General features: G+C 36.5%; 1 protein-coding gene across 1 annotated transcript in view; it reads right to left on the minus strand.

Annotated features, from left to right (window-relative positions):
* BRIP1 (BRCA1 interacting DNA helicase 1) overlaps window positions 1–17,227 on the minus strand; it is a 55,059-nt gene that overhangs the window by 22,531 nt on the left and 15,301 nt on the right. The gene's annotated exons all lie outside the window — the stretch shown is intronic.

A 17,227-nucleotide genomic window follows, 5' to 3' on the forward strand; every position in this document is an offset into this window, starting at 1 on the left:
TGTTTGCCCCCTTCTCTACCAGCTCTGTCATTTCCTGGCAGCATCCTGTCTCTAATCTCTTTTTATATAAAAGGTTGTAATACTATGACCAAGCAATGACTGTCCATCTTGCCATCCACAGCCTGCCACTATGCCTTCAGTTCTTGGATATGATATGGAGATAATTCTGGTAAAGAAAAGAATCAAACAAATTATACCTCTAAGTACATCCATTTGGGACCTGTGAGAGCTGCCTGTGGCTGTAATATTATTAGCTTTCCAGATTTCATTCTTCCTTCTGTGAAACTAATGTCTGCCTGGGCATTCACTCAGCAACCTATGCTAAATCCACCTCTAGCACTGCCTGCTGTTCACCACGCATGACAAAAGGAGGCCAGTAAGATAATATAGACAGGATGTATTGGGGTATAACTGAATTTGACATTTACATACATAAAACTATCCATGCTTTGACTTCTAAGGGTCCCTTGCCCCTGACTTTCTCCTCCTCCTATCATTTCAGCTACTATTTTCCCTGAACACACCCTTATGAAGTGTTCTTAGCAGAAAAATTGTTTCTTAATTTGAGAGAACCAAAGTCTACTGACGGCCTCAGAAAGGGTAAGACTCCTTACAAAAATTACTTAATCCCTCAATTCCATTTCAATTCTATTTCTCTTACATTTGAAAGAAGTATAACTTACATTCATAGTTGGCAGTAGAAAATCTTCTTCCAAATTCTTAAGAAAACACCTTTTCTCTTTTGTAGATTACCTAGCCCCTCCAGGCAAGTACCTGAGACCATAACAGGTTCAGATTTCTTGTTTAATTGACAGCAATCATCACAACAGAAAAAAAAGAAAAATCTAGATTTTTGATGGAAATGGGCGAATTATTCACAAAAATCTTTGGCAGGAATGGAATAATTCATTTAATTCACACAAAAGCTCCTGCCTCTTCTATTTAATGGAGTTTGCTAGATATGGGAGCTTTCTTGTACACAGGAAACTGTGCACAAACACAAAATAGCCATGCTATAGACACAGATGCTAAAACAATGAGAATTACGGACATATCTGAATACAAATAAATAAAATACAGAACACGTGCCTCATAAGAGCTAGGAATCAAGTGCAGGTTTCTCATAAAAAAATATTTCACTTTGGGTTGTGAAAGTACAAATGAGAGCAAAATATGATGCCAGGAATCACAGGAAGCAACCATTAATGCCCACAGTCAGTCACTTTTTCTACCCAAGGGAATAATAGTTTCTGCAGTAGAAGGTAGTCTGTGTATATTTTATTAAATCCCTTAAAAATGGATTCTCAAATGGTTTATTAACAAATGGTCTTCCTCCAGGAGAGCAGAAAATCTTGTTAGAAAGAACCTGTCATCTTCCCATGCACTGAAGGATGTTTACTTCGATATCTTTTTCCTTTCTGCAATTTAAAGACACCTGTAAGCTATGATCCACAGAAACTATGAGCTCAGTGTTTAGATTCACCATTCATCCTTGTCAGTATCCCCTTTTTAGGCAGCTTTTGAAGCACTCTTGAAGTTTGGGAACGGGGGAAGCTCTTTTCTCAACATCTCTTGCCATTATGTTGCACTCCTATGCAAAATCCTCTCGTCCTGTGTCCACGAAGGAAAAGCTTTGCCCCTTTGCATTTGCCACTTTGTTTTATACAGTGCCAAAAACTGCATTAGGGGTTTCCCATGTCATGAAGCAAGGCCAAAGATTTGTTTAATGTATTTTACCCTAAGGCAAGTTCATTGTAATTTCCAGCATCTTAACGAAGTGGAAAAGTGAACTTGCAGCAAGCAAGTTGCTGGGGATGCACTTTTTCTGCAGTATTCATTACCTCCAGACAGTGATTTTTGAAGTAGCAATTACCTGAGATGAGGGAGGGTCTAACAGAAAACACTGTAACATGATGAGATCCTTATTCTGGTTTACAGTTCCCTAGCTCTTCTCCTGCTGCAAACACCTGCTACTAAATTTCTTTACATAGATTCTGGTAATGAATGGATTGGACCTTGCCAGCAGAGTAAAAAGGCATCACAGAAATAATCCTTCCATCAAAAATTTCTTGGGAAGCAATGGAACATTTAAAAATACGAACGCGTGTTCAAGAACAATACAGGACAAAAAGGATAATGACCTAAGGAGCACTTGACAGCAGTAGAATAACTCTGGCTTTATTGGTTAGTTTAACAACTATTAACTATTTAATAATATCTTTCAGTTACAATTGAATTGTATATTCTAGTTCACCCTTAAAACTATATGTTGTCTTTTTACCCATACATTTATATAATAACTGAACAAAAGGCATTCAAAGGTGCACAAAATTTACACAAATATCTCTTAAAAGTCTGCCATTATACACTAAAAAAAACCAAACCCACTTCTCCAAATTTTTGAATTTTTTCATACTATTTCTAAGTAATTTTTTTTTTTAAATTATATAAAATTACACTTTTCATTATTATTCAGATACAAAGGATAGCTGGGGGGGAAGAAAGGAAACAGCCATTAGGTTTTTCTTAATAAAAATCAGAGTATTGGCACCACTGTTAGTGCAAAAAGTCAGAGATTCCCAAGGGACTAACATTGATCTAAAAGCCTTTTCCCATGCAGAGCTCTTCATGTGTTTGCTACCAGAATTTTCTTTTTGAATAAGCACTGCTTCAAATCAAAGTGTCTCTCCAATGGGCTGGAAACGTGTTTGAAGGGTCAAATAGAAGTTCTACATGCAGTCAGCATAAAACTTCAGAAATGGAAAACAAGTATCTACGGCCAACCCGGAGGCTGAGCAACAGGACTTACTGCACTAGACTTTGTTTAGGTAGAACGAGGAGGGCTATGCTACACTTGGGACTAAAAGGGTAGCCACTTGCAGGAAAGAAGGTTCTCATCCAATCCACCGAGGTGTAAAAGTGACACATGAAGACACAGCGCTGCTATAATGATGTACTCTTGTATCATCTTTTGAGTACAGCCCATTAATGTACATTCTGCACACGGACACCAAAATTCTGCATTTACACAGAGTGAGGAAAATGTATGGTGTCAGTTTTAGAAAAGGCTAAAAGTTTCTAATACAAACATTTTCCCTTCAATTTCAAGGTTGAGTTATGTGGTAATATGTTGGGGTTTTTTTAAATGTAACATAGACACATGCATCTTAAGATCATTTCCAGTTATGGTCTGTAAAATCTGAGGTTTCTAGAGAAACACCAAATGGAAAGGACTGGCTGAGGCCATTCCCTGCTGAATACCTACAAATTATTACAGAAAGTATTTCCAAAGGGAATCTAGAGTAACCTGGAACACTACAAACATGTAGATTAGGGACCACAATCATGGAATAACAGCATCCCCCAAAGCTCTAGCAGGTGGAGAAGAACATACCCTTTACATCTACAAAACTGACAGACATCATGTTATTTTCCTAGTACACAGACTTGGGAAATTACAGATTATCTCAAGATCATTAAAGAGTTTCTTTTTCTATATAACTTTGGAACTGTTACAGATTTTTTCTTTTTTAACTTTGCAATACCAAAAACATTTTCAGAAGCTGCAGATGTATGGGGGGTATGTACCCTGTGCACCTCCGAAGGCAATTCCACTTGCCTAGAAATCTAGCTGGGATGAGGGAACAAAACTAAAACTTACTCATTTAAATAAAACAATAAAACTTTTCCTGGTGCTCTAATTTTAAAACTAGTGCTTCTTCTACTCTCATCTGAGTCATACTTCAACTTCTGAAAATGAAACAGGTATCCCTGCGTATTTTAAACATACATTAGTAAGGTCTCACACATTTCCAAAGTATGCAACACTGTGTTACCAGCATTTGAATTTCAGTCACACATTAAAAAAAAGAGAAAAAATACATCATAAAATAGACCATGGGAGACACAAAACTGCAACTGATGGATACTGTGATTCAGTAACCAAAAAACTGAGTAGCCTAAAGACAGTACTCCAAACATCTAACAATCAAACTTAACATTATTAAATACTTTTTGCTCTTTGTAAAGTTTTTTAATTAAAGTTTTTAATCTATCCTTAAGAATGTGCAGGAACCAGTTGAAGTCTTTTTAAAAGTCTACTCTTGAAGACAGACCTCACCAGCAGTGTGCCTCATATTTTAAATACCTTTTCTTTAAATTTTATACTAGATGTAAATATCAGTTATACCTTGTTCAGTAACAGAAGACATTAATTTCTGTATCTTTCTCCTCTTTCACTGGTCTCATAAACTCTGTTCTGCTTTAAGACATGGGATAACTCAGTCCTTCAGTGAGTGCTTTTATCTTATCTGAGCAACAGGAGGAGGCAGTGGAGTGGAGGAGGCAGAGTGCAGATGCCAAACTCATACATTGAGTTTTATCAAATGTTTTTGCTTCAGTGCAGTGCTTGTATCTTGACAGAAAAATAACAGATGTCAAAACCAAACAAATAAGAGGCTTTTTTTTTTTTTTCCCCCCTCTACATCTACTGGAAACCCTTACATTCAGAGAATGTCAAGAAGAAATGCAGTTTTCTTGTCCTACTACAAAATGCTTCCCACCATTTGGACTGTTTGCAAAAATAAAAAGTACAGGTTCCTTTATATATCACGGGACAACTCAACTTGCATCTGCATCAGACCTCACCTCTTCCCTTCAAAAACACCCACAAAAAACTATATACTCTTACAGATCCTTCTGCAAATTAAAGCTATTAGGATGAAGGACATCATATTTTCTACTAAAGAAATCCTCTGATGACCTCAAGGCACAGATGTTTTTGTAATGTATCTAATTCCATAGGTTTTGCATTACCTTTAATAAGCTTCCAGGATGATGCAGTTTGCTGAGTCAGCTGGTTAGCTACAGCTCTAACTTTTTGTTCAAACCACTCTCCCACTGGTCTCAAAGCTTTAGTCTGTTCAGCATGATGGTTAATTACCTGGTTGAATGTTCTACTTCTATTATGAAAGAATGAAGCTGCCTCTATGTTAGTGATAATCCCAAAAATATATTCAGTCATTAAATAAATGTATTTAGTACGTTGCTTAAATTCTAGTGGCCTTAAATTCATGTTATTTCAAAGTAACCCTGGAGAGTGTATCTGGCCAGACTCCACCCACTTTTTTCACATCACTGATATACTGGTGTGACAGGCTTGTATTAAACTACTTCAAGAACTGAGATGTTTTGGGAAAGTACAGAATTAGCAAAAGTTATTTGATAGTTCTCTAAACTAAAAGGGTTTCCAAGCCTCTGTGTTAAATGACCCAAAATCCTACAGGTAACTGCCCTCCAGGACTACTGGAACTCTTAAATTTGGGGGAAACAACAGTTTACAAAGCCAGTGTGGTGGCATGGGATTAGTAATTAATTCCATTTCCACTTTCAATTTAAAAAAACCAAACCAAAACAAACAACAAAAGAAGTCCTTTGAGGTTAAAAGTGAACACAAAGGAAACAGTAGAAGGGAGAAAGTAAATAGATAAATAAAATGGGAATAAAAAATTGCAGGGACAAGAGATAACTGCCTGGAAGGATTCGTGTGAAAGCAAAAAGCTGAGTTTCTTTCCAAAACCAGGAGGGAAAGTATTTGAGCCAACTAACCAATAAAATCTAATGTCCATTATCTAAATCTTGAAAAGAAATGTAGAATAGGACTCTAGAACTACTAAAAATAGTACTATAAAAAGTACAATGTCCCTTAATAAGAATAAAAGGTCACATGTATGAAAAGAAAGCAATGAACCCCAATAACATTTATCAACATCACCAAAAATGCTACGTGCTTTCAAAAGGACTGAAAGAATACACACCTTTAGCCACAAGCCATTTACCAAACTGGCAGAGCTAATCTACATTTCATCTTTATTCCTTCTTAACCAACCTGTACACTTTTTCAACTGTGATTTTTTGTTCTTAATCACATTCATCACCAAAAAAGAAAAAAAACAAACCCACAAAACTTCAACTTTCCTTGCCACCCAGACATTTGCACCAGGCTGGGACTATACCAGCCAAGAATAACCTAGTTCATTGAATTATTTAAGCAGTTGTTCGCACTCAATTAGATTTTCATGAAAGGTTAAGCAATAGACTGATTCACAGAAACCTCTTCATGTTTATGGGAGCTATCTAACATAACACAAAGAGGTATTTTAAATTCATTCTTTTGAATGACTAAGCTGATACAAAATACTGCCCTATCTATTCACAAAAAAAAGTATTTTAAGCTTCAAATTCCATTTTCTCCATTTCTAATTATAACACATTTGATTTAAAGAGAACATGAAAATATCTGTGCCCAAAACATTTCATTTGTGAAGTAAAATCTACTTTCAAAATAGAATGTTAATTGAAAATACCAAATGCCCATATAAATACATATGCACAGGTAAGCTTTTCTTTATGTGACAAAAAATAAGCTGATTGAATGCAACGTTTTAATGGAAACAGGCCACACAAAGATGCTGTTCTTATTAGGAGAGGTTATGCCTCCTTTCTACTGCACATTTCTCCAAATATTTATCATCAACCAGCAATGCTAAGAAGTGTTCTTTTGAACCAGATTTGTTTTACAGAGTACCAACCCCAGATCAGTTTCTGTCTGATTTCCTTTCCCAAAGTGCCACAGAGCCTCTGTAATTAAATGCTCCATAATTGCAAAACAGAAAATGTATTTTTAAAAAATTATTAACCATTACTAACCAAAAAAGCATGTTATTGTAAAACTGATAATTAAAGAACACAGGGAACATATTTTCAGACTTTGATTTCTTTGTTTTTATGGAATAAAAAGACTAGGCAACACAGAGAGGAATTTTAACGTGCAAAGATATTAGAGAAGTCCTGAAATAAAAGTAGACATTGTGAAGGAATGAGACAAGAACATACGTCCATCTAAGTACAACTTCCAGAGGAAAACACACATTCCTCACTTTTTTCAGAACCTCTCCTTTCAGCTGATGAGGATGATTTTCTAATGTGTATTTGACTGCTAACCCTTACCATCTGTTACAGCCAAAATCAAATGAAGCACATAAAATAAAAAAGCATACACTTAAAGCAAACGTAGTTAAAAGGAAAGTGATTTTAAAAACTTAATCTTGCACAGATTCCAAAATTCAAACAAAATTGCTGAAGCTGATGCAGGTGATGAACAATGCTCAGCAGGTTATTTTCTCTTTTACAAGAGAAGTGACATTTTACTTCAACAGTCCAGAGCTGGAACCCAGGAAGCTGCGAAGGCACCTCGACCCAAGTCACACATTTATTCTGACATTTTACATTTCTTCCAGAGTTATGAAGAAAGATCATACAGCCTTTTAATTCTCCTAACAGGTGGTCTAAGATCATGGAATCTTTCCTCAACACATCTCCCAGGAGAAAGTTGCCCTCAATTGGAACTCTGTTTCACTACTACATGTGCTATTTCAAGAGATTTTTCCCTCACATCTCTTACCATTTCTTTGGAACAGAAAATCAGCTTGAAGAATTAAACTTTAAAACCAGGTAAGTGTCTGTGATTGTCAAGAACTTGTGTGAAAAACGTGTCTTTTGAGATTTAGGAGTACAATACTTGTTTTCTCAAGAAAAAAATGTATAACAAATGTGAAAGAATAACAAACATTTAGAACCAAGGCTCATGTGTTGAGATACCTACACATGCTAGGAAATGTGGGGTAAAATCTGTGCTGGTCCACACAGGCCTGGCAGACACACTGTGGGGAAAAAAAACAGATAAAAGCTACCATGCAACTCAACTACATAATTAAACTAAACCCTGACCATGGTGAAAAACCTGTATTATGAACAAGATTCTGATCACCATGTGCACACTCCAGCACAATAAAAGGTGAATAATTCATAATCATTTTTGAAGAAAAAGTATGCATCACTCCACTTGGGGGAAACACAGGGGATTTCACTGGTATGATTTTTCTTTAGGGACAATGACAAAGTGCCGCTCACCAGCAGGAAACTGAAGCACTGAACTGTGTTCCATGTGCCATAAATCAACACCGCAGCCTACAGGATGTCTCTCTGGTACCAACATACCATCAATTTTTCAATAACCTCTTTAAATAATGGAATATGTGAACGGCGACAACAGTAATGAAAAATGAAATGTTTTGCACGCCAAAGACTCTAGAAAAACACAGTTAATATGTTGCTTCTACAGTTAAAGAAGCTTTTTTTATACAAAATCTTTTCCCCAAAAACCCATCGTGTTGTACCACAAACCAACGTGGATAGTCTTTGAAGTGTTCAGTCTTTGAGCTCTGTCACAGCTGTTTCTAAACAACCTGGTTCCAAACAGGCTTTCTTTTGTAGTTTTAAAATTAACCAAGACAACAGCTTTCTGTGTTACAAGAACTGCTTGTACATTCACCCTGGGCTATCATTACACTTTCACATTCCTGTGAGAGAGCAATCCTTCACGCAAAGAAAGCTCTGCAGAAAAACATAGTTTTAAAAGAATTGTTTTGAGCCTGGTCTGGAATGAAATATAAAATTAACTGTTCATGAATTAAGTCAGCATCCCACACTGTCCTCTTCCTCACCAGTCAAAAACCAAGCTTAGTCATCTTTGACCTCTTTTTTTCCAGCATAAAAGAGAGGGGAAGGGGCAGGGGGGAAGAAAGTCCAGGTTGTCTTAGTGACACATCAGCAGTGAAGCACAGTGCCACCCGGGAAAACTGATCCAAACAGACGTGCCGTGTAGTCCCAGGCAAGAGGCCGAGCAAGTCCACAAATGCTCACAGAGTAAACGGGGACAGGCAGATGCCTGTCACAGGGATGGACTCCAAGGGTGGGAGAATAACAGATTTTAGCTTTTAGTCTTCTATTAATGCTAACAGATAAATATTTTTAAATTTCTAGAAGGTATTTTATACCTGTAGTTATTATGTCATTTTAAGAAAGATTAATATTCTCTTTACTTGTTTGGAAAGGTTCGTAATCTTCCCTTGTTATACAGCAAATCAGTTCACTGAATCAAAATGCAATTAATACTCCTCAGAATACAGCATCTCACCAATTAAATTTTATCACAAAGAAGTCTGCTTATCCAATTAGCAACTAAGTTTAAGACATGATTTTTCTAAGACACAATTTCATAGATTTTCCGACTTTCCAATGAAGCAGAATTTTTCTGAATATAAAATAGCCCAAGTATCCCTTTCAATGCATTTAATATTAAAATTTTTGTACATGCTGTTACATTGTTGATACCGAACTGGCTACCTAAATATATGCTTTCAAGTGTATTTTAGCTCGTATATACTGTTTTTCACACATGAATAAGTTGCATCTCTACCACATCAGGCAGTGAACCTCTAAGAAATGCCAAAGGGACCAGGAACTCTGCAGGCTGCAATGGTACAGAACAACAGTAATGTCAAAGTAACTTGTGCAAGATACACCTTCTTCTTAAAAATAATGTTGCTTATGTATATTGTTCCTTATTAATAACGACTGTTTTCCATCCTGCTTCCTCTCCTCTTCATCAAAAGCTTTTGAGGAAAAGACACATTGACTATAATTATTATTTATTATTTGGACTATCATTCAGAGGGCAAACTTCTTGACTGTGAAAACTCATTTTCAATGCAGTTACTACTTAAATGGCATGAAAAATATGGAAGCAGAGAGTGTTAATTACAAGGGAAACTGGAGCATGTGTTAACTAGATACAACAATTCAGCTTGCAGCACTTTGACAGGTCAGAGCTCAGAAGTGAGAAACAATAATAGATTTTTAGTTTATTTTCCTGATGCTGCATGCTCAGGGTATTTAAACTAACAGCGTAATAAAATATTAAACTGCACAGCTCTCAGGGTGTGAAATTCACAAGCAAAACACTCATCTACCACTATGGCATATAATTTTTTTAGACATAATACCCAATAATCTGCCACAGACTGTCGCTACAGATTCGACTTTATATGAAGTGCAGATGCTATCAGTGTAAAAAGCAAGTGCCACAGGGCACTTGAATAATTACAAGTCCCTTGCTGGTCACCGTAGCAGTTCAGTAAGCCACAGAAAGTGTATTTAGTCATTCTTTGCAGCCAGTAATTAAAAAAGATAAGGTGGGACCTAGAAATTTCCCCTGAGCCAACAGCCCTGAACTGCTACAACACTCAAGCACAGCAGTTGTTGTGTGCTCGAGGAGTGGCCGTTGTAAAATGCCCGATTGCAGTAGGCAGCACGTACCAACAGCACACGGCTGCTCCTCTCCCGCAGAACAAGAAGTCAGAACAGTTCATTCCTTTCATATCACCTCACCCACATTTCCATTCACCCACAGGATTCACCTGAGGAACTCTCCAGTTTATCTGGTTCATATGTGGTAAAGACAGCCTCAGTTAACAATGCCGCAATTTCATACGAACAACTTTATAACATAAACCATATTTCATAAAAAAATCAGAATTTCCAAATGAATAGCTTTATAGATTCTCATATTAAAGTCAATTACTGAAAAAAGTATTTAAAAAAAAAAAAGCACAGGAACATTTCATCCCTGAGACTCAGCTCTAGCAGAAGGAATGATCATGCTCCCTTCCTTGAGTGTGCAGTATCATCTCTTCCCCTGAGCTCTCTGACACTTCCCTGACCTTCCCTGATGAGCCAACTCAGTTCACAAGGCCAGCAGAAAACTAACCAGAGGAAAAAAAACCAAACCAAAACAAACAAAAAAACCCAAACCTTTTCCTTTGTTCTGGAGATCTGACACAAAATTCTGTTGACACAAAATTCTGTTACCAAAGGGAGAAGAACTTTGTCATTCAGCAGCAAGCTGCTGGATCATCTCTAACTTCTCTAAGCACATCTAACGTTTGGATTGTCTCTAATTTCCCAGAAACCAGGAAAATTACTCCATAACCAATGCCTATCTAGGATCCTGTCGTACTATTTAAGAAAACAAATATTGTGCAACTATCCAGATTGTCAGTTACCATCCCTCAAATATAACATTTTATATCTGATGTAGCCCAACATTTTTCTTGGCCTCCTTTGTGAGTAACAGATGTGGATGGTCAAAACTGAAATTAGCCATCGGTAACCAAGCAGTGGGGGAAAAAAACCACCCCCAAATCCAGTGAAAACATTCTAATAAATCATTACAATAAAACACACATTGGCTTTAAAAGTTTAGGAAAACTTCAATTATTCCTTCGGAGCATAATTCAGCACTTTTCTGGTTCTCTTATTTCAAGGAGATGTGTTTGCTGTAGATTATACAAGAAATGGTCTTGCCGAGGTGTGAACTGCCAACTCCATCTTCAAATGGAGTTGAGCAGAGTAACCTGATTGAACTGATGACATGAAAAAAAGAAGGCTTGCCAACAGAATTTGAGGATAAAGATTATATACCTGGTTATAGAAGAAACCCTTATTCTAATTCTTTTTGTATAAACTTCACTATCCCTTTCTCCATCTGTTCTTCTCTATTTGAAGCAGTAAGATTTACAGGAGCCACTGGAGCTCTCAGAAGACACCTCAGATAATGCACACCAAGCCTGAAAATTGTTTTTTTGGACAAATGTGAGGGCCCCAAGCACTAGACAGTTTATATTACAGATGTTTAAATGATAGAAAAATGAAGAATAAAACTGGAAGCAGGTATCATATGTGATTAATGGGAGAAAAAACCCCATAAACCATGAAGAAGCTGAGATAAAGATCAGAAAGAAAACTACCAGTGCAAAGAATGAAAAAACAAGCAATGAAGAAACAACAGTGGACAAGTAAAACAAAACTCCACCTACATTTATTAGGCACAAATATTGAAATGCAGTTTTTGAGTCATTCAACTTCAGCTTTTTTAGATCACAGTTTCCCAAAATTATGCCCTGTCAGACAGAAATCACTTTACTGAGATTTTCATCAGGGTAAGGCAACAGCCACAGCTTTGGAATTTGGCAATAAGCCTTGCTTTTCAAAGAAAAAGAACGAGAAAAAAAAAACTCCAAAGGGTCACTTCAGTGTCATGAGCCCTACCTCAGAGCTCTGCAGTCACTGAACAAACTCCAGTGGCTTCCAGGGGCACTGCACAGAGTTGTTCGTGCCAGGAAAGAGACACAGAGGGCTTCTCACACGTTGTTTAATTACTCTTCCATCATTTTGCTCTACTTTTATTGTTAGGTACTTGCACATAATTTGAGACAGTAAGGATGACTTTCTTGTTTGCCTTGTTTTCTTGTTTCCTTGTTTTCCAACAAATTCCTTGTTTTTAGGGTTTGTTACATACTGTAATAGCACCATTGCAGCTGTTTGGCTCAAACAAATAAGTCTTCTGGAGTAAGAGAATGCCCTTCCTTTGGCAGCAGAAAGCAAATGCTGTGCAGAAAGTGAGTATAATTATTAATTCACAATTATTTTGTAATTTACCCTTGATATGCCGGCCTGTTTAAAGGCCTCCCTTCTCTTCTTCCCAATGAATTGGAAGTTGGATATTAGCTATAGTATATTAGTATATTATAACATCTAAAACCAGATGACACATTGAAATGTTCCATTTCCTGTATCAGTTTAAAGCTGTAACAGTGTCAATTACATTCGATAACACTAAAATTATGCAGAAAGTTAAAGTTTATGTAACTTCAAAGAACAAACTTCCATCATAAAACGTACTCGGTGTGAACAGAATCCTACATCCTACAAATATTTACACACAGAAGTAAATCTCTCCCTCAAAGTACTCCTACAGCTGTCAACAGGAATAGCAAGGAGAATATTACTCTTGCTAAAGCATTTAGCCCTGCACGTTACACCTAAAGACACCTACCAGAAAAACTTCATCTACCTTATGGAACCCTCTCCACATTGCTAGTTAATTCCTCACAACAGCACTCTGCGATCGGTGCTACTGCACCACGGAGCAACCATCTCTGGTGTAAATAACTATTTTCCTATTTAATTTCAAATTCACCTTTTAACTGCACAAACCTGATGGTTTCCAATTTTTCCTCCACACACACCACAAGCAAAAATACACTGTGGAATGTTTATCTCTTATCTGGATATTGTCATTTTACTGTCTCAAACTTCTTAAAACAAGCTTTTCGCTAGGGAGGAAATCAGTCAGCATCAGACCTAGTGGGGAAACCCTGCACTTGCTCAATGTCTGTGGCTCTTACATAGTTCCAGATGTTCAGAACATTAATAATGCACTAACTCAAAACCTCTTTTTGAAACTTTAGAATGTGCAAATTGCATTAAAACCTCTTTGCCCTCATTAATGGTATTGTTACAATCCCAGTACTCTGGAAAATGTTTTTTGGCATTTGTTTAACTTTGCGATATTGCCATTTACTCATTTTAACAGCCAGTGCTCAAATCTTAATGCTTTTAATAGGCCTGGCTAAACAGACTACCATCTTTTGTAAATTTATTGAAGTAATTTATTAAATAAGTAAAAGTTGTCTGAAGGCAGTGTTGGGTTGTTTGGTTTTTTTTATTGATGGCAAAAAAAAAAGGGTTTCTTAGAATTTATTTACAAAACTGTGTTTCAGGAGAAAGTTTTAGAAATGAAAATATTCTGTTCTTTTTTCAGTGTTATGACCAATTCATTTTCTGCCACTCTGACACAGTCTACTTAAAAAAACCCCAAAACTATCAACCTCACACAAATCTCTGCAAGAAAAGGGACCTGCCTTAAACTAAGAAGAACCAGACATTCAGAATTAATACTGAAACCATATCCCTTTCAGTCTGTCATATGTAGGGGTGGCACATTTATGTCCAGGCCAGGAGACAGTATATTCAAGGACCAGGCTCATATCCAGTGCAGACACATCACTGTGCAATGGCAGAAGAGCACGATAGCCAGAGGTTAAACTGAGGTCCCCCCTGCTTATTCCGAGTAATTACCTAGACTGAACCTGAAGCTTCTCAGTCTGCTTGAAAATGGCACAAGTTAGACCTACTGCCATGCTCTACGCTGCTCAGAGTTAATGAATATTGTTAAAGGCTGCTTGCCTAACATTGTGTAATACTGCCAAGAATGGTTTGTCAACAGAACAGTAAACAGCACTTGTCTGCAGCTTCACTACAGCTTTGGGCGATACCTTAAACATGGAAAGGGAGTCAAGACAATAAAGAGAGGTGTTCCAGTCCAAAAGGATTTGCTTTCACCCAATCCTGTCTGTTCCCACCGAAGAAAACATGATCAGCCAAGAAAAAAAGGGGATGAGATTCACAGAACTTAAATTCTAAACTAACAGCTCTTAAAATTATGAGATACATTATGGGAAACTCTAATGTGAAGTTCAGCATTTATTTTTTGCAAGTGACTAAAGTTACTACATATGTATCATTGTAACCTTACCCCCAAATTCTCAAGGGAAACGGCAGATGCGATGCAGCATTAATTGGTCTGTACCTACACACTAATAGTTCCACCCTCCTACCTAACATAGTACACAGCAATGCCAATTTATGATGAAGGGTATTTGTTCATCAGCAGCAGGATTGAGATTGCCAGATGTATTCAAGATTGAATAGTTTGGTCTCAAATTTATTGTACACAAAACTCATGACATACTCACTTGCATGGAAAAGTAACAACTAACTGCTGTTAGAACTGGCTGTATTGCAAATATTTACCTTTATATTTAAAACTCAAGTTCAACAGCTTCTGTGACAAAATGACCTAAGAGTTTTCTCATGTTTTTGGCTGCTTTTAAATTATATCCTTAGTTTAAAAAGTGCTACTTCAGTAATGGAGCAGAGCTTTAAATTAACCTTGTAATTCCTGTTCCCTCTTTTACTTGGTCTCTACTGGTCTTTTCCTCAACTCCAGCTGCCAGCAAAGCGCTGGTGAACAGGAACAAAACTCAGAAACATCCCTTAATATAGGATGTATGAGAACTTCCTATAGGATTTCTCAATTAGCCTTACTAGAAATTAAAAAGACGACAAGAAAAGTGTTCTAGGAAACAAACACCTTGAACCACTTTGTTCCAACAGAGTATCTGTTAGTTACTCTTCAGCAGCCCTTGGAATCACTGCAGTACACAGCAGAAGCTCTAGACTGCCCAGGAACTTTCCAGCAGATATTGTGTACTTGTAAGAAAGTCTCGCCTCTTTTTCATTACTCTCCACAAAGCTCTTCTAAAAACAATAACTCGCTGGAAGTTACACATACAAAAAGAATCAATGTTACTGCAATACAGGACTTTAAAATTCTGCATTAATTTTCTTTTCAATTTCTATTATCTTCACTACTTTTGCAATTAACTGTCTATTAGAGGTAAAATTCATATAGCACCATAGCTGTAAGCCTCAAATAACTGTCATCTGCGTTTGAAAGCTAGCACAATTGGTTTGAAAAAGGTATCTATTTTACAGACATTTGGATACAAATACTTCAGAGACAATATAGCAAATAATTTTTAAAATGTAGATTTAGATCACGCAGCCACATCTAAGAGGTTCACGAGACAAAGTAGTTACTATTTCTGTCTTTTTAGGCTAGTATTTCTTGTCCTTTTTTTCAGTTTTCCAAGTTATTTCTCTCTACAAAACTATTTGATACAGTATAATGCAAAATACACAGCAACACCATGTAGCTACCAAGCAAAACTGCTATTTGACCTCAAAAGTTAAAGCTTCATGAAGGAAAGTAGATACAAAAGAAATACGATTAATCTGAATCAAAGAACACTGTATCTTAAAGGTGTAGGAGAAAAAGAAAACAGTAGTGAACAAATCTTGGATTCTCAAGCAAAGAATACTTATCAGTTCATAAGTTTTAGTGATGAAAAGAGGCATTCAAAGCCTTTTGAGCAACTATCTCATTTTAAAAATTTTACTTCCAAGTTATGGCTCAACAATTAGCAGATGCAAATTAACCAACAGTGCCTCACAGAAAAAAAACCAACCAACCAAACAACAAAAACACCAACATTAACATTATTGTCCAAAGCTTATTCTGTAAAAAAAGCTACTAAAGAAAGGTCAGTTAATTCATCATGATGGATTATGACTAAAATTTATAAGCATTAGCATTTTTCTCCTTGCTGGATACCTTGACTTTGATATGACACATATTGAATGAATCATCCAAGATGCAGGCACCAGGCAAGATATATCTTAATGCAGACAGGTCGGCGACGTGAACCCTAATGGTTCTTATCTTAATCTTGTTTAAAAGCATCTAAGATTTCTGAGTAATCTTTTCACCTTCTGATATTCTCTTTTATAGAGTGCTTTTGCTGGAGTTGCTACTGATTTTCACATAAATGCATTTTTGCTGCATAGTATCACCAGTTTTAGTAGCCCTAAAAATGATCTAGGTTTGCAATTTAGTAAATGTTAAGATTAAGCTTATTTTTTAAGAAGTCAGTATGCCAGAACTCCAATGATGACAGTAAAAATTTGTATGTTATTGTAGATGATTCCATTGAATCAGCAGACACCTATTGAATGTGGAGGATGAATATCTCATGCACTGTTTTCTTCTCATCCATACATTTTCCTCCACTCCATTATTAACCTTGGATATTTACCATACATGTATTTTAAACATTCTCCCATGAAAAATATGTTTATTCAAATACTTGATTAAGGTAATAGCAAGTTTATCTACTATTGCTTTTTTTGTACTCACACTGCACCTAGTAATTCAAAATTATACATAGATAACAAGGTGGCAGGCTTTTCCCACAAAACTGCACTGAGCTCTTTCTAGTTACTGAGGTACGTGACCATGTATATTAATCAACTCTTGATAGCCTTGAACAATTTCTTTAAAAGCTGCAGTTTTTTAAAAAGAGATGTAGCAATTTCCCCATGAAAATCTCTGAAAATCAGTTTTGCAATGCAAATATGCAGATAAAGCAATACTCTGTATGATGATGATAGAAAAATACTTGGTTTTCCCTGTACTAATATATTTACGGTTACATTATTCTGTGTTTTCAACATATTAATCTCAGACTTAAAGGCAACCCAATCCAGAATAAAAGAAGTAGAATGAAAAAGGGCATCCATAGAAAAATATTGGCAATGTGATTTTAAAATATCATCCTTCAATTGTCTGCAATTTATATTTATCAATACTTTCGCTAGGATCATGGAAGTGTTCCCACAAAGAAAAAAAAACACTCAACGTGTTTAGCTAAGTGACCTTTCAGTGAAAGGTAAGGGCAGTGAGAGGGGGAAGGGCACCAGAGCTGTCCAGCAATCTCCTTCCTTCTTTATTCAATGTCATTAC

The sequence above is a fragment of the Antrostomus carolinensis genome, unplaced genomic scaffold (genome assembly GCF_000700745.2).
Source record: "Antrostomus carolinensis isolate BGI_N321 unplaced genomic scaffold, ASM70074v2 scaffold5919, whole genome shotgun sequence".
Classification (NCBI taxonomy): Eukaryota; Metazoa; Chordata; class Aves; order Caprimulgiformes; family Caprimulgidae; genus Antrostomus; species Antrostomus carolinensis.